The sequence below is a fragment of the Eretmochelys imbricata genome, chromosome 12 (genome assembly GCF_965152235.1).
Source record: "Eretmochelys imbricata isolate rEreImb1 chromosome 12, rEreImb1.hap1, whole genome shotgun sequence".
Classification (NCBI taxonomy): domain Eukaryota; kingdom Metazoa; phylum Chordata; order Testudines; family Cheloniidae; genus Eretmochelys; species Eretmochelys imbricata.
The window spans coordinates 17,964,986-17,983,850 of NC_135583.1; positions in this window are offsets into that span (position 1 = coordinate 17,964,986).

Sequence of the window (18,865 nt, forward strand, 5' to 3'; positions counted from 1 at the left end):
AAATCATCCCAGCCAGGGCTTTGTCAAGCCTGACCTTAAAAACTTCTAAGGAAGGAGACTCCACCACCTCCCTAGGTAACGCATTCCAGTGTTTCACCACCCTCCTAGTGAAAAAGTTTTTCCTAATATCCAACCTAAATCTCCCCCACTGCAAGTTGAGACAATTACTCCTTGTTCTGTCATCTGCTACCACTGAGAACAGTCTAAGGCCATCCTCTTTGGAACCCCCTTTCAGGTAGTTGAAAGCAGCTATCAAATCCCCCCTCATACTTCTCGTCCACAGACTAAACATCCCCATTTCCCTCAGCCTCTCCTCATAACTCATGTGTTCCAGTCCCCTAATCATTTTTCTTGCCCTCTGCTGGACTCCTTCCAATTTTTCCACATCCTTCTTGTAGTGTGGGTCCCAAAACTGGACACAGTACTCCAGATGAGGCCTCACCAATGTCAAATAGAGAGAAACGATCATGTCCCTCGATCTGCTGGCAATGCCCCTACGTATACATCCCAAAATGCCATTGACCTTCTTGGCAACAAGGGCACACTGTTGACTCATATCCAGCTTCTCGTCCATTGTAACCCCTAGGTCCTTTTCTGCAGAACTGCTGCCGAGCCATTCGGTCCCTAGTCTGTAGCGGTGCATTGGATTCTTCCGTCCTAAGTGCAGGACTCTGCACTTGTCCTTGTTGAACCTCATCAGATTTCTTTTGGCCCAACCCTCTAATTTGTCTAGGGCCCTCTGTATCCTATCCCTACCCTCCAGTGTATCTACCTCTTCTCCCAGTTTAGTGTCATCTGCAAACTTGCTGAGGGTGCAATCCACACCATCCTCCAGATCATTTATGAAGATATTGAACAAAACCGGCCCCAGGACCGACCCTTGGGGCACTCCACTTGATACCGGCTGCCAACTAGACATGGAGCCATTGATCACTACCCATTGAGCCCAACAATCTAGCCAACTTTCTATGCACCTTATAGTCCATTCATCCAGCCCATACTTCTTTAACTTGCTGGCAAAAATACTGTGGGAGACCATGTCAAAAGCTTTGCTAAAGTCAAGGAACAACACGTCCACTGCTTTCCCTTCATCCACAGAGCCAGTTATCCCATCATAGAAGGCAATTAAATTAGTCAAGCATGACTTGCCCTTGGTGAATCCATGCTGACTGTTCCTTATCACTTGCCTCTCCTCTAAGTGCTTCAGAATTGATTCCTTGAGGACCTGCTCCATGATTTTTCCAGGGACTGAGGTGAGGCTGACTGGCCTGTAGTTCCCAGGATCCTCCTTCTTCCCTTTTTTAAAGATGGGCACTACATTAGCCTTTTTCCAGTCGTCCGGGACTTCCCCCCATCGCCATGAGTTTTCAAAGAGAACGGCCAATGGCTCTGCAATCACATCCGCCAACTCCTTTACCACTCTTGGATGCAACGCATCCGGCCCCCTGGACTTGTGCACGTCCAGCTTTTCTAAATAGTTCTGAACCACTTCTTTCTCCACAGAGGGCTGGTCACCTCCTCCCCATGCTGTGCTGCCCAGTGCAGCAGTCTGGGAGCTGACCTTGTTCGTGAAGACAGAGGCAAAAAAAGCATTGAGTACATTAGCTTTTTCCACTTCCTCTGTCACGAGGTTACCTCCCTCATTCAGTAAGAGGACCACACTTTCCTTGACTTTCTTCTTGTTGCTAACATACCTGAAGAAACCCTTCTTGTTACTCTTAACATCTCTTGCTAGCTGCAACTCCAGGTGTGATTTGGCCTTCCTGATTTCACTCCTGCATGCCTGAGCAATATTTTTATACTCATCCCTGGTTATTTGTCCAATCTTCCACTTCTTGCACGCTTCTTTTTTGTATTTAAGATCAGCAAGGATTTCACTGTTAAGCCAAGCTGGTCGCCTGCCATATTTACTATTCTTTCTACACATCAGGATGGTTTGTCCCTGTAACCTCAATAAGGATTCTTTAAAATACAGCCAGCACTCCTGGACTCCTTTCTCCCTCATGTTATTCTCCCAGGGGATCCTGCCCATCAGTTCCCTGAGGGAGTCAAAGTCTGCTTTTCTGAAGTCCAGGGTCCGTATTCTGCTGCTTTTCTTTCTTCTTTGTGTCAGGATCCTGAACTCGACCATCTCATGGTCACTGCCTCCCAGGTTCCCATCCACTTTTGCTTCCCCTACTAATTCTTCCCGGTGTGTGAGCAGCAGGTCAAGAAGAGCTCTGCCCTAGTTGGTTCCTCCAGCACTTGCACCAGGAAACTGTCCCCTACATTTTCCAAAAACTTCCTGGATTGTCTGTGCACTGCTGTATTGCTCTCCCAGCAGATATCAGGGTGATTGAAGTCTCTCATGAGAACCAGGGCCTGCGATCTAGTAACTTCTGCAAGTTGCCGGAAGAAAGCCTCGTCCACCTCATCCCCCTGGTCCGGTGGTCTATAGTAGACTCCCACCACAGCATCACCCTTGTTGCTCACACTTCTAAACTTAATCCAGAGACTCTCAGGTTTTTCTGCAGTTTCATACTTGAACTCTGAGCAGTCATACTGCTCCCTTACATACAGTGCTACTTCCCCACCTTTTCTGCCCTGCCTGTCCTTCCTGAACAGTTTATAACCATCCATAACAGTACTCCAGTCATGTGAGTTATCCCACCAAGTCTCTGTTATTCCAATCACATCATAATTCCTTGACTTTGCCAGGACTTCCAGTTCTCCCTGCTTGTTTCCCAGGCTTCATGCATTTGCGTATAGGCACTTGAGATAACCCGCTGATCGCCCCTCTTTCTCAGTATGAGGCAGGAGCCCTCCCCTCTCACGCGCTCCTGCTTGTGCTTCCTCCTGGTATCCCACTTCTCCACTTACCTCAGGGCTTTGGTCTCCTTCCCCTGGTGAACCTAGTTTAAAGCCCTCCTCACTAGGTTAGCCAGCATGCTTGCGAAGATGCTCTTCCCTCTCTTCGTTAGGTGGAGCCCGTCTCTGCCTAGCACTCCTCCTTCTTGAAACACCATCCCATGGTCAAAGAATCCAAAGCCTTCTCTCTGACACCACCTGCGTAGCCATTTGTTGACTTCCACAATTCGACGGTCTCTACCCAGGCCTTTTACTTCCACGGGGAGGGTGGGCGAGAACACCACTTGTGCCTCAAATTTCTTTATCCTTCTTCCCAGAGCCACGTAGTCTGCAGTGATCCACTCAAGGTCATTCTTGACAGTATCATTGGTGCCCACGTGGAGAAGCAGGAAGGGGTAGTGATCCGAGGGCTTGATGAGTCTCGGCAGTCTCTCCGTCGCATTGCGAATCTTAGCTCCTGGAAGCAGCAGACCTCTCGGTTTTCCTGGTCAGGACGGCAGATAGATGACCCAGTCCCCCTGAGGAGAGAGGCCCCGACCACCACCACCCGTCTCCTTCTCTTGGGAGTTAATGAGTGCACAGAATTTACAATAAGGAGTTATACACATGCATTGTCTAGAGGCAGAACCCATTCATTAGGTCTTAATTCTTGGGTGAGAAGAAAAATTAGCAAATAGTTAAAATTGAAAAACATGGCGGTTCCTGTATAGCTCTTTAGCTCTCTTAACAAAGCTCTTTAAATAATTATTCCAATGCCCTTTTAATTGTTGGACATGTTGATTTCTAAAGATTTTTTTCATGGAAAATATGATTTGCCATAATAGATCTGAAATGAAGACTGCAATTGAGTCAGGCCACTTCCATGAACTTGGGTGGGCTTCAGAATCTGAGGTGGTCCAAAGGCTCATAGGATTGGAACACTTTCTACTGCCTCAAAAGTCGCTCTTTGTCTTGCTGTCCTTTGTCTCCTAAGGACATTCCTGCAAATCCTGCTGTTGTCATACCTTATTTGAGACTGAATATTACATTTATGGTATTTTGTAGAAAAAGCAACCAAATACTTTATCATTAGTAAAGCGACTTTTCTTTTAAAATTGCAAACATTGTAAAATTTCTTAAGGGAATTAAGTGGCTGTAGGTGGGCTCCAACTTGCATGCCCATTCAGGGCTAGATATGATCAGTCTCATGGTAGAAGGAGAAAGGAGAAATTATTTAAAAAGTAATCCCTGCAGTCATCACTGTATAGCTCACTGTCACTGACTGCAGGTTCCACATCAAACCAACTCAAACAGACATGCTACCCCTTCCCCTGCTGCTGCCCCTAATTTCAATATTAATGGTCTAGCATCCAACAGACATAACTCCTGAACAGCAGCTTAGTGTTAGTTGCCAAACTGTTAAAATCAGTGACAGGAATATAGTGCTTGTCCCTTTAAAGGAAAAATATTGTTATAATACTAAGTGAAACAAAGGAGGAGGATTGAACTGTTTTCCATCCATCTGCACCTGATGGGATATCACACACATACCCATCACTACCTTTCCACACTAAAATCAGCAGCATCACTATCCATTGAACTTCTTCCACCTTGACCTAGAAAATACATTACAGCCATTTGCTATTTTTGTAATGAAATGCTGATCTGTGCAAGGCTATAACCCATGCTGGCACATCTATACAATATTTTCCCTACAACTTGCTGCAGGTTGCCAATCTCAGCAAACCCATGATATTGTTGAACAATAAGAGATCACTGACCTTTCCTTCCTCTCCAATGGATGGGCTATTTAAAGATGAAGCTGCTGTAGAGATTACAAAAACTAAGGAACTGATGGCAGGTGTCACATGTAAAGTGTCATCGTATGGTGATTAGAACTGTGCCAAGCTGCCCGTTTTTCACAAACGTCCCCATGCATATTTGTGAACCTGATTTAAGGGGAAATTGTCATATCTACCAGCAAGCACAGGTTTTTATTTCTAATGTCATGAAAAATTCACCATCATCAAAGTCTCACAATAGCTCCAGGGAGATATTTCATTTTTGCAGAACATTTTTTTCTTTTTTGTGCATTAAACGGCAGTTTTTCATCTGAGATAAAAAGATTTTGCAGCAACATGCAGGGAAAAAATCCACAAGACATTTTGCATTTTTGGAACTTTGGGTTTTCCAGAACTCTTCTTCACAAATGATTTTTCCCCTTTCTGGTTATAATAATTTCATCTGTGCCCATCTGATTTCAAACAAAAATGGTCTTTCCCTGTGGCCACTAGCACTCAATGGTGAAACTCTGATTGACTTGTGCAGTGAAGGATCAGACACTACCCTAGGTTTATCCAACTTTCACTAAGCAAAGCCAATAGAAAAAAATCAAAACACTTAAGCATGTGCTTAATTCCACTCTTATTCAGCGAAGCACTAAAGCTTAAAGTTGAGCATTTGCTTAAGTCTGACTGCAGCTAATGGGACTTACACACACGCCTAAAGTTAAGCATTTTGCTTAAGTACTTGCTGATTGGGGATGGATTGCTGAATTGGAGCCTAAGCTATTTATTTCTAATTTAAATTTGTAGCTTTTTCATAAATCTCTGGTAAAGGAACTGCGTTAAGGCATTAAGGGTAGACATTTCTAATTATATATCTTTACAATACAACTTTATAAAGTCTGATCTAGGGAATCAGTAACAGCTTTTCTCATGGAAGGACTGGATCCTCATGTACAGTATTCAGAGTAACAGCCGTGTTAGTCTGTATTCGCAAAAAGAAAAGGAGTACTTGTGGCACCTTAGAGACTAACCAATTTATTTGAGCATGAGCTTTCGTGAGCTACAGCTCACTTCATCAGATGCATACCGTGTAAACTGCAGAAGACATTATTATGGTTGGAATTCAGATGCTACATTAATGCTGATGTATGTGGCTTATTGGAGAAAATATGAGTGTAGGATTGCAGCAGGAAAAGCAAACATGAAGGTGTAAGATAAAGCAGACTTCCTTCTTATATACACCCAATACCTTCTTCACCTTGGTTGGTAGATTTTCTTCTTCATCTCTAAGCATTCTTGTTGAGTGTGACTTCCAAGCTGACATTAACCCTCTTCACATCCTCCATCAGAATCTTGAATCTCATTTTGGTAGTGTGAAGAGATATTCTCTCTTCCCCATTGGCCAGCATTCCAACCCATACATCATGGCTGGAATAATCATGGTTTTATACACTTGGTCCTTTAGTTTACTTGGCATATTTTTATCACAGAGGATTCCTGTCAGCTCCCTCCATTTGCACCAAGTGCTTTCAGGCAGCTGCTAAAATACACATCTACATTCCCATCATGGCTCAACAACAAACTGAGGAATTTGAACTGTTGCACAGGCCTTAAACTCTATACCATCTAGTGTTACTGGCTTCTTGTTGTCCTTCTCACTGATGCATTGCATGTACTCCATCCTTTGTCAGCTGATTCATAAGTTGTTTTCTTCTAATGTGGCCCTTCATTTTTCTAGATCCCTTTCCAGTTCATATTTATCTTCACAGCACAACACAATGCTCCATGAAGCTAGGGTGATCAGGTGTCCGGTTTTTGACCAGAACACCCAGTCAAAAAGGGATCCTCGCGGCTCCAGTCAGCACTGCTGACAGGGCCGTTGACTGTCCAGTTGGTGCCGCCGTGCAACAGGGCTGGCAGGCTCCCTGCTAGCCTCCGCGCCACGTGGCTCCCAGAGACAGCTGCATGTCCCCCCTCTGGCTCCAATATGTAGGGGCAGCTGGGGACTCCGCACACTGGCCCCGCCCCAAGCACCGCCCCTGAAGCTCCCATTGGCCAGGAACCGCAGACAGGGCAACACGCAGAGCCACCTGGCCGCACCTCTGTGTAGGACCTGGAGGGGGGACATGCGGCTGCTTCCGGGAGCTGCTTGAGGTAAGCACCGCCCAGAGCCTGCACCCCTGACTCCCCCCCTGCACTCCAACCCCCTGCCCCAGCCCTGATCTCCCTCTCTCCCTCCAACCGCCTCAGTCCCAGCCCAGAGCACTCTCCTACACCCCAAAACCCTCATCCCCAGCTCCACTCCAGAGCCTTCACCCCCAGCCAGAGCACTCCCTCCCTCCCACACCCCAGCCCACTGAGCCATCCCGGTGAAAATGAGCTAGTGAGTGAGGTGGGGAGAGCAAGCAACGGGCGGGGGGGGGGGATGGAGTGAGCAGGGGCGAGGCCTCAGAGAAGGGCCAGGGCATGGGCAGGGCCTTGGAGGAAGGGTGGGGCAGGGGGTGGGGCAAGGGTGTTCGGTTTTGTGCAAGTAGAAAGTTCGCAACCCTACATGGAGCCTTTCTCCTAATCCTGTTTCAAGGTGTCCATTATAATCACAAATTGGAATGGTTTTAAGACTGACCCTTGATGTAGACCTACTCCACAGTGAATGGCTCACTGTAGCCACAGCTGCTTCTCACTACTCTTGTGCTACTTTGGTACGTGTCCATGATAATCTGAATATATGTCTCCGGCAGACTGCACAACTGCAGGCACCACTATAAGCAATTCCCTGGGATATACCCAATATCTCTAGTGTTAAAAATCTGGATCTGAATCTTGTGGCTTCTAGTCATTTGTGTTTTTCACTACTTCAGCTGTTTGCTCACTATCCCTATGTGATTCAGTTTGGACAGTGGAATTAGACTGGTGCTTTTGTTTAAAGTTCACTTCACTTTATGGTTTTCATGCTTTATCACAATATTGTTGCATTTGCCATTCTAGTCCTGACGGAAATTGGTTAAAGCCAAATAACAGTATTTTTTTTAAATCCATGAAACCACCATTTCTATTCACAAAAGGTTTTATAAGATTTGTATTACCTAAGGGCTAGATAGCGACTTGGACTATGCACCTGCCCAAAGGAGTAAGACGAACAAGAACTCTCCCTTACCGCACTTCCACTGGCAACCTGGACCTTTGGTCCAGATGCACATAAATAAGTGGGACTACTCACCTGCTTACTCCTTCCCTGGAGCAGGTGGGCAGGGACTGAACAATAGGAGTTAGGTGCCTGTCGGGGGGGCCCTGACCACCAGATTTGGGTGGGTGATGTTAAAACCTATCACACTGAGTCACAGCACCACTCAGTTTTGGCCCAACTGCCCCTGCATCATGACACGGGAGTGTCCGGGCCAAATTTCAGTTAAGGTGGGAGGCCCCCAGTTTGCATCGTGCACAAAGCCCCAAAAATTCTTTAATCTGGCACTGGTTTCAGATACTCATATGTCCCCCCCCCCCCCCAATACCATAGTATCTCACAGTCTTTAAAGTATTTTTCCTCATCTAGCCTTAAATTAGAGGTCTAAACTCCTCGGCATTATCTCTTTGGTAATTCATTGAAATTCTGTTACTTGGACTATTCAGGGTGAGGTAAAGATTTAGGGCCAGATTTTAGAAACTATTTAGATGCCTAAAGATGCAGATAGGTGCCTACCGGAATTTTCAAAAGTGTTTAAGTGAGACAGGCGCCTAACTCCTTTTGACTTTCAATGGGAGTTAGGCACCTAACCTCCTTTTTTTTTTTTTTCAGCACATAAAAATACCTTTGTAAACCTGGCCCTAAAACCCTGTTCTTGAAACAGGGCCCACCCACACAAACCTAGGTGCAGGACTGGGGCAACTTGGCAGCCTTAGTTCTGAATTTTCTGACTTTTATCTGTTTAAAGGAAACCCCTAGTAATATTGAAACATAATTTTTCTGTGTTCATATTTCTATTGTGTCATTTACTTTAAGAAGAAGTTAGAAGTCAATAGAGTGGTTTGTCGTGAGAGGTTATCGTGGTCCTCTCAGCTGGGGTGCTTTCTAATATGCTTTGTCTCTATTGGTACTAATACACATTCCTTAAATAAGTACATTAATCAACATAAGAAAGAGTTTTAACCACAGCCATGCATCAATATAGTTAATAATTTGCGCTATATGCTGTCTGTTATAAATATTATGACAACTGTTCTTGCGATCATTATTTCTGTGAAAGGAAAGAGCAATCTCTGCCTCAGCATGACGGAATGGGATTGAATGGCACCTTAAAGGTCTCATTGTGTAAGCCTCACTGAATTTGTCTTCGTTATACAATTTAGAACCTAAAGAATTGCCCAAAGCAAGGGTAACCAAGGCTTAAAGAGTGACTGCATAAGCAAAATGACACATGAATATAACCACTGTATACAGCAGCACTTGGAAGCAGTTCATTTAAAATAGGAAGGGAAAGAAAATTTCCTCATATCCCTTATCATTATTTTTGTAATGAAGTGGTCACTACAAGGGGGATCCTTTGACTAGTGTTTGAAAGTGTCCATTACTCTGCAGTTTGTGCTAAGGAGAAGGAGATGCAGGATTAATTTGGAAATGGAAGTCCATTCTCTGGGAGACCTCAATGTCAATCCTTAGTGGGCCTTCCTTCTACAACAGGCAAAGTCTGCGTGTCCTAATGGCAAGGCCCTGCAGATGCACAGCTTGAGCTTCCACCCCAAACACAGTTACAGTGGAAAGCTCACCCATGAATTAAAGAAGATACATGGGGGGGGAATAAAACTAATATCAAAATACAAAGTGTAATGCAATAAAACATAAAGGGCCTGATTCTCTTTTCACACCAAGGTAAGTCAAGACTAACTCCAGTGAGGTAAATGGAGTTACCATGGTGTTAAACTGGTATAAGTGAAATTAGAATCAGGCCAATAGATCTCACATAGAAATCCTGCACTCTTTTTACAGCACCATCTAGTGAATGGAAGGGGCAAAATTTATTTAAATTATTGAGAGTTTTGCCACAAATTTCAATAGGAGCAGGATCAGGGCCCAAAGTGCTATCTAAAATATTTAATGAAAAATATTAAAATTCTATTTGATGTAGCTTCAGTCCAAGAGGACTTGGATTTATCTTGGAATGCACTGTCAGAGGACCTTTCAGTAACAATGGAGAGAGTAGGAGTCACATTTAGATTAAATTAATCAATAGGTAGAGTATGATTATGATCACTATGATCAACAATATTATTGAAAGGTATTCCCTGGATCTTTCATCTTGCCTGGTGCTGCAGCCTAAGCGGTCTGCTATTTCCAGCAATGAATGACATCAATTCCTGACTGGGACTGTACTCAAGCATCTAACCTGAGACATTACCCATGCACCTGCAGCCACACTGCTCTTTTTAGCATGCTAACTCAAGCAGAGCAGTGAAGACAACACAACATGAGCTTCAGAATGGGCTAGAAGACAAACAGGTCCAGCCTGAAGCTCACACTCTGAATCTCATGCTGTACTGTCAAACTAGTTCAGGTTGGCTAGCTGCGCACAGCTTTTGCTATGAAGACATACCTGTACCTGGGAAAAGAACACAGCATCCAATCAAAACAACTTGAATTTCAAACTGGGAATATTGAAGCAATACTCACAAGTAACTCACATGCTGACATATGTTCATTTAAAACATCCAAATAAGTTCAAATGAACAAGTAGAACCCCTAATCTGTTTGTAAACAACTCAGAAACAGAAAAAAGGACTACATTAAACAAACTGTTTGCTGAAACTAGCTGATCCAGCTCTGCTTGAAGTTGTAACTAATGTTAATGAGTTTTGAGGGACTGCATTGGTCCTTCAACTATAATTTAAAAAGCATTCAGACACCACAGTGACGTCGATGGTATAAAAATATAGAATAGAGAGAAAAATAGCACCCGGTTGCAATTTTGGAGATTAAGCACGATAGGGCCGGAGTTGTAATTCACATAATTTGTCATTTCAGTGCAAGTCTGCACATGGACACTCTTATTTCAGAAAAAAAGTTTCCTATTTCAGTTTAGCTTCAATTGATAATTAAGATGTTCACACATAGACTTGCACAAAAATTACAAAAAATTGAAGATTAAAACTGGTTGTTATTTTGATGCAAGTTTGTGTGTACACCAGTTCTCATTTATAATAAGGCCTCTTATACTACTCTGCTAAAGAATCAAGGCCTATAGTGTATGTTAGGTTTCTAATATAGTAGGACAGTTCCAGGTTTTCATATAAGGATCTGTAGAAATTTGCAACTTGATTTAATAGCGTTCACATGCATAGTATTCTCATAAAATCCTAAATTTTATTGCTGCTGAATTAAACCATGATCTAAAATTCTGTGCAAATTCACTCAGAAAAGTCTACACCTTAAACCTCAGTGACATTCTCTTTCCATACTTTCAATCTATCAGTAAAAAGCAAACCTAGAAAGAAAGCAGCTCATGTAATCTAGCAGTCAGGGGCTGTAAATTTATGTCTTGAGATGTGCATTGCAGCTAGTCCTAGACTTTGACTTAGTGTATGTACCCCATACAGAAGGCTACTATTGCTAGAAAGCATTCCATCTCTAGATAGGTCTCGAGATGTAAAACAATAATATATTGATTCTGTTGCCCTCAGAGACACCGAATTCAAATTCCAGCATGACTCATCAGGCTCCTGTGCAAAATAAGGGCAAAATCTTACCATCGGATCCATGAGGCAACTTTAAGGTTCACTATCAACATTACAACTTAGTTTTAATGCAGAAACATTGCTCCTATGCTACTGGGTCAAAAATGAGTGTTTGTCTCAGTGCACACAAATATTAAATCTACCATTACAACTTTAAAAGTCATGTTGGAGATAGCATGAGTATGTCTGCTTGAGCTGGGAATCACAAGCCCAGCTCTAAGTGTAGATGTAGTCTCAGAGTGGTAACTTACAATTTTAACTTACACCACAAAAACCTCAGTGTATTCCAGCTATGAGGTGGAGGAACTAATGTAGAAGATATAAACCAGTAAGATTTTAGATGAAGATAAAAACAGACACACGTATCTCTAAAAAACACATAAAATAGCAAACAATCCATAACCATCATCCAAAAAGAAAAGGAGTACTTGTGGCACCTTAGAGACTAACAAATTTATTTGAGCATAAGCTTTTGTGAGCTACAGCTCACTTCATCGGAGAAGTGAGCTGTAGTTCACGAAAGCTTATGCTCAAATAAATTTGTTAGTCTCTAAGGTGCCACAAGTACTCCTTTTCTTTTTGTGGATACAGACTAACACAGCTGCTACTCCATAACCGTCATGTTAACGTTGGATGTTCCCTGGAGGATATGTTTCTCAAAACCGTTATATTCACGGCATATAAACAGAGAAATTAGATTTTTAAAATGCATAAAAATACTCTTGCTGGAAGGTTGCAATGTTAATACGACTTTAGTTGTTAGAATTATGAATGATAATACACAAGAACCCCAAAACAGAGAGAGACAAAGCAGGTTGGTCCCTAAAATAGAAAGATAAAACTTAATCCATCTTATTCTAACATGCTCTCTGTAGACCAATTGCTCTAGACCCAAATTGCACATCTCCCTTCAAAGCTCCCTAGCCTGCAAGCCGGAGCAGGAAAAGCCCTGAAATTTCGGTTTGTCTACACCTAGAGCTGAGGGCATGATTCCAAGCACAAGTAGACTAACTCATGCTAGCACTCATCCAGCTAGCATGCTAAAAATAGTAGTGTAGCCGCGGTAGCACAGGCAGTAGCAAGTGGCAGCATGGGCTAGGGTGACCAGATAGCAAGTGTGGAAAAATCAAGACTGGGGGACAGGGGAGGAGGTAATAGGCACCTATATAAGACAAAGTTCCAAATATCGGGACTGTCCCTATAAAATCAGGATATCTGGTTACGCTATTGTCATGTCAGATTACAGGAAAACACTCCCATGTCTTCCCACCGGTACATAAAAGTGACACAAAATTCACCTATAGAGCCTGATTCTGTTACACTAAAGTTTTTTACATCGTTATGGTTCCTTAAAGTGGGTGGAAACAGGCCACTGAGAGTAAGCCCTGCTCAGAGGGCCTCCTGAGCAAATGAAGAGCTGGCATAAAGGCTTTCCACTCTCAGGCCCCAGTGTAGATGATGAAAAAGGAGGCATGGGTAGGTGTGGTATTGGATTGAACTGTGCTTTGGCTATTCTCTGTTTCTCGAGGCTCACTGGGGGGCTATGAGAAGCAAAGCATAAGTTAGAGCAGCCTAAGTAGGGTGCTGGCACTTTCCTATATGGCCCCAGAATATGGGAAATAGAAAGGTCACCTAAAGCCCTAAGCACAGGAACAAAGGTAGCCCCATATCTGTGGACTCTGGGGTGCTGCATTAACTATTTTTGTCCATCTAACACAAAGTGCACTTTAGTGGCCTTATTCCCACTGTCTAAAGAGGCTGTAAAGATATTTGCATAACTTTTAAGGCCCCTTTAGATGACCAGAGCTATGAAAAGGGGCTTCAGTAGACATGAGAAACAGTGCATTTTGTGCTAGACTGGCAAAAATTGTCATTGCAGCACCCCTGAGTCCACAGATATGGGGCTAACTATTGGATGTACATACCGCTCTGTAAACCTCTTCTGCAGCCAGAACTGCAACACACAGATTCAAGCGGCAAGCAAAGGAGGTATTAAGATGAGTTCTGTTGGCCTGCTGATGATGTGGAGAGATCCACAGGCAATGGGACTCAACAGGAAGGTTTCACCCTCACAGAACATGTAGCAAGTAGCTAGGCTTGAAATGACAAAGAGGGGTCTTGATTTCTGGCAACCGTGGAGCCATTGCTGCTGAGTAGGAAATAAGAAGAAAGATAAAACATCAAGTCCACATCACTCATCCATGTCACTGTAATCCACCCAGTAGCTTTGTCATCAGAGCACTGCTTTCAGGAAGCTTATGGCAGTTTTGCAATGCTTCCAAACAAAACTAAACTCTGCATTAAAAAAAATATAAGAGGAGCAGAGGGTTGTTTTAAGGTTAAGTTCATTAATATAAAGAAGCTAACAAAAATCTCATTCCAAATCTGCTACTTCTGCATTTTTGTTAGTCTTTCATGTTTATTAAAGCAATATACTTACAATTTCAGTCAAACATAATATTCAAATTTATTTAAATATGTCAAGTAATAAAGGCTTTTCTGTTTTTGTTTCCCTGTTTAATTAAAGAAGATATTTAATATCATTTGGGTTATTTGTAAGGCTGTTGGTCTGCTTTTCTTTTTAAAGTCCTCGACTCATGGATCACTAATGATGGCATTTTCACCAACTGACAATGACGTGCTAAATTAGTCCATACCCTTTTGGCTATTTAACAATGAGCATTAACTATTAAACTTTAAAATAAAATAATATAATTGATACAAGGATAGGACTTTTTGGGGAAAGATAATTAGGAGAGGAATGAGGACACTTTAATGCTGAATTTTTTAATAAAATTATGGAAAATTAAACATGTAAAACATGACAATCAAAGAAGCTGAAAAGATGCAAAATTTAGTAAAATATAAAATGCAAACTGCTTGTTCCTATTTCTCACTACAACTGGGAAATGTCAAGGAGTTTTAATGCTTAATGAGCCCATCAAGCTTCGAATGCACCAACTGTAACATTTTAGTTAATTGGCTACAATATTTTCTGTCTTCAAAGCTTTTTCCCCCCTTAAATTCTTTTTTTTTTTTTTTTTTTTTTGTAATGGCAAGGACACTTAGCATCTTGCATGAACTAAATCACTTCCCTTCAACGGTGCAGGATATTTTTGGGGGTATTTTTTTAAGTAGGCATTTCAGAAAATATATCAAAAAGGATCGATTGCTTCTGGTGTGACTGACTTTTTTTTTTGACAGATACATTGACGTTAATGCAAGCAATGGTGGAACACTACATTCAACTTTGTCAGGATTTAAGTTTCCCTTTTCTACAAGGTTATATTAACGAAAAACAAACACACACCCCATTAGACCATTTATTATAGATGTAAGCAGAGTCAGGATGAGCTCTACTCTGACATCTGGTGGCGAGTCATGGTGGGTTGTGGAAAAGAACTTCAGGGGCTGATTCATTTGCATAGGCGCACCCTGCCTGGATGGTCACTTTGGCTGCTGTAGGAGCCCCAGTTTCTCTGTTATTGAGGCAGGAATAAACTGTTATTATCCTGATTCTGTGAATCAAGGACAGTGGAACTGTACTTGGCCTTTTGTTATGATGGAGGAACTCATCATCAACTAAGCAGCACTCGCTAGGCAAGGGTCATAGGTTCCAAAACCTAGTGAATAGAGAGAGGCTGGGGATAGGTATTAACACTTGGTGGTATGGGCCTCGTTACATGCTAATTGCACTTCCCCCTCTCTCCACTGTGGAATATCAGAACTAATTTTGATTCCATTAGGAGTCTAGTTACAGGCTGCTTAGCTGAATTCACTTTGGGCCAATAGTGCACCAGCACTGAGGCTCCCGTACTACAAGCTGAAATCACACAAGAGCGAAACTTACTAAGAGCTGAAATCACTGAGTGTTGTGTTAAGTAGTGGGGCAGCCTGAAGATATATTGCAGAGCAGTTTGCGGGACAGCTGGCAGAGCAGAGCGATTCGTGGGATGGCTGGTGGACTGGAGCGGAGCCCCATGGAGAGGTGGGGCAATCAGCTTTGGACCACGTAAAGTGCCCCTTAACCCCCCCACCCCACATCTCCACCAGGTTGGGAGGTAAAACTCTGCAGATAAACTTTTGAACTCTGGGGCTGCAGTTCAGTATTTAATAACAAAGGACTCCCTGCTGTCCTTTGTTAGGAAGGAAAAGGCCTGGTTAGAGACCGTCGAATAGTGGAAGTCAACGAATGGCTACACAAGTGGTGTCGGAGAGAAGGCTTTGGATTCTTTGACCATGGGATAGTGTTCCAAGAAGGAGGAGTGCTAGGCAGAGACGGGCTCCATCTAACGAAGAGAGGGAACAGCATCTTCGCAAGCAGGCTGGCTAACCTAGTGAGAAGGGCTTTAAACTAGGTTCACCAGGGGAAGGAGACCAAAGCCCTGAGGTAAGTGGGGAAGTGGGATACCAGGAGGAAGCAGGAGCGCGCGAGAGGGCAGGGCTCCTGCCTCCTACTGAGAAAGAGGGACGATCAGCGAGTTATCTCAAGTGCCTATACACAAATGCAAGAAGCCTGGGAAACAAGCAGGGAGAACTGGAAGTCCTGGCACAGTCAAGGAATTATGATGTGATTGGAATAACAGAGACTTGGTGGGATAACTCACATGACTGGAGTACTGTCATCGATGGATATAAACTGTTCAGGAAGGACAGGCAGGGCAGAAAAGGTGGGGGAGTTGCACTGTATGTAAGGGAGCAGTATGACTGCTCAGAGCTCAAGTATGAAACTGCAGAAAAACCTGAGTGTCTCTGGATTAAGTTTAGAAGTGTGAGCAACAAGGGTGATGCTGTGGTGGGAGTCTACTATAGACCACCAGACCAGGGGGATGAAGTGGACGAGGCTTTTTTCCAGCAACTCATGGAAGTTACTAGATCGCAGGCCCTGGTTCTCATGAGAGACTTCAATCACCCTGATATCTGCTGGGAAAGCAATACAGCGTTGCACAAACAATCCAAGAAGTTTTTGGAAAGGGTAGGGGACAATTTCCTGGTGCAAGTGCTGGAGGAACCAACTAGGGGCAGAGCTCTTCTTGACCTGCTACTCACAAACCAGGAAGAATTAATAGGGGAAGCTAAAGTGGATGGGAACCTGGGAGGCAGTGACCATGAGATGGTTGAGTTCAGGATCCTGACACAGGGAAGAAAGGAGAGCAGCAGAATATGGACCCTGGACTTCAGAAAAGCAGACTTTGACTCCCTCAGGGAACTGATGGGCAGAATCACCTGGGAGAATAACATGAGGGGGAAAGGAGTCCAGGAGAGCTGGCTGTGTTTTAAAGAATCTTTATTGAGGTTACAGGGACAAACCATCCCGATGTGTAGAAAGAATAGTAAATATGGCAGGTGACCAGCTTGGCTTAACAGTGAAATCCTTGCTGATCTTGAACACAAAAAAGAAGCTTACAAGAAGTGGAAGATTGGACAAATGATCAGGGATGAGTATAGAAATATTGCTCGGGGATGCAGGAGTGAAATCAGGAAGGCCAAATCACACCTGGAGTTGCAGCTAGCAAGAGATGTTAAGAGTAACAAGAAGGGTTTCTTCAGGTATGTTAGCAACAAGAAGAAAGTCAAGGAAAGTGTGGGCCCCTTACTGAATGATGGAGGCAACCTAGTGACAGAGGATGTGGAAAAAGCTAATGTACTCAATGCTTTTTTTGCCTCTGTCTTCACGAACAAGGTCAGCTCCCACACTGCTGCACTGGGCAGCACAGCATGGGGAGGAGGTGACCAGCCCTCTGTGGAGAAAGAAGTGGTTCAGAACTATTTAGAAAAGCTGGACGTGCACAAGTCCATGGGGCCGGATGCGTTGCATCCGAGAGTGGTAAAGGAGTTGGCGGATGTGATTGCAGAGCCATTGGCCGTTCTCTTTGAAAACTCATGGCGATGGGGGGAAGTCCCGGACGACTGGAAAAAGGCTAATGTAGTGCCCATCTTTAAAAAAGGGAAGAAGGAGGATCCTGGGAACTACAGGCCAGTCAGCCTCACCTCAGTCCCTGGAAAAATCATGGAGCAGGTCCTCAAGGAATCAATTCTGAAGCACTTAGAGGAGAGGAAAGTGATAAGGAACAGTCAGCATGGATTCACCAAGGGCAAGTCATGCTTGACTAATCTAATTGCCTTCTATGATGGGATAACTGGCTCTGTGGATGAAGGGAAAGCAGTGGACGTGTTGTTCCTTGACTTTAGCAAAGCTTTTGACATGGTCTCCCACAGTATTTTTGCCAGCAAGTTAAAGAAGTATGGGCTGGATGAATGGACTATAAGGTGGATAGAAAGTTGGCTAGATTGTTGAGCTCAAAGGGTAGTAATCAATGGCTCCATGTCTAGCTGGCAGCCGGTATCAAGTGGAGTGCCCCAAGGGTCGGTCCTGGGGCCGGTTTTGTTCAATATCTTCATAAATGATCTGGAGGATGGTGTGGATTGCACCCTCAGCAAGTTTGCAGATGACACTAAACTGGGAGAAGAGGTAGATACACTGGAGGGTAGGGATAGGATACAGAGGGCCCTAGACAAATTAGAGGGTTGGGCCAAAAGAAATCTGATGAGGTTCAACAAGGACAAGTGCAGAGTCCTGCACTTAGGATGGAAGAACCCCATGCACTGCTACAAGACTAGGGACCGAATGGCTCGGCAGCAGTTCTGCAGAAAAGGACCTAGGGGTTACAGTGGACGAGAAGCTGGATATGAGTCAACAGTGTGCCCTTGTTGCCAAGAAGGCCAATGACATTTTGGGATGTATACGTAGGGGCATTGCCAGCAGATCGAGGGACGTGATCGTTCCTCTCTATTCGACATTGGTGAGGCCTCATCTGGAGTACTGTGTCCAGTTTTGGGACCCACACTACAAGAAGGATGTGGAAAAATTAGAAAGAGTCCAGTGGAGGGCAACAAAAATGATTAGGGGACTGGAACACATGACTTATGAGGAGAGGTGAGGGAACTGGGATTGTTTAGTCTGCGGAAGAGAAGAATGAGGGAGGATTTGATAGCTGCTTTCAACTACCTGAAAGGGGGTTCCAAAGAGGATGGATCCAGACTGTTCTCAGTGGTAGCTGATGACAGAACAAGGAGTAATGGTCTCAAGTTGCAGTGGGGGAGGTTTAGGTTGGATATTAGGAAAAACTTTTTCACTAGGAGGGTGGTGAAGCACTGGAATGCGTTACCTAGGGAGGTGGAGGAATCTCCTTCCTTAGATATTTTTAAGGTCAGGCTTGACAAAGCCCTGGCTGGGATGATATAGTTGGGGATTGGTCCTGCTTTGAGCAGGGGGTTGGACTAGATGACTCCCTTCCAACCCTGATATTCTATGATTCTGTCACAGCTGGTCCCAGATAACAAATCCAGCCACACTACAGTATTGTTTTCCAGTCACATCATGTTCTTCATACTATTTCCAGTCATGATCAACCAACCCTGACTTGGAAAATCATCTTCTGATACCTCTAACCCCAAAACTCCCATTGATTTCTATAAGACTAATCATGGGATAAGGTACTATTTGCTGTAAGACTGGCCCAGTCTTA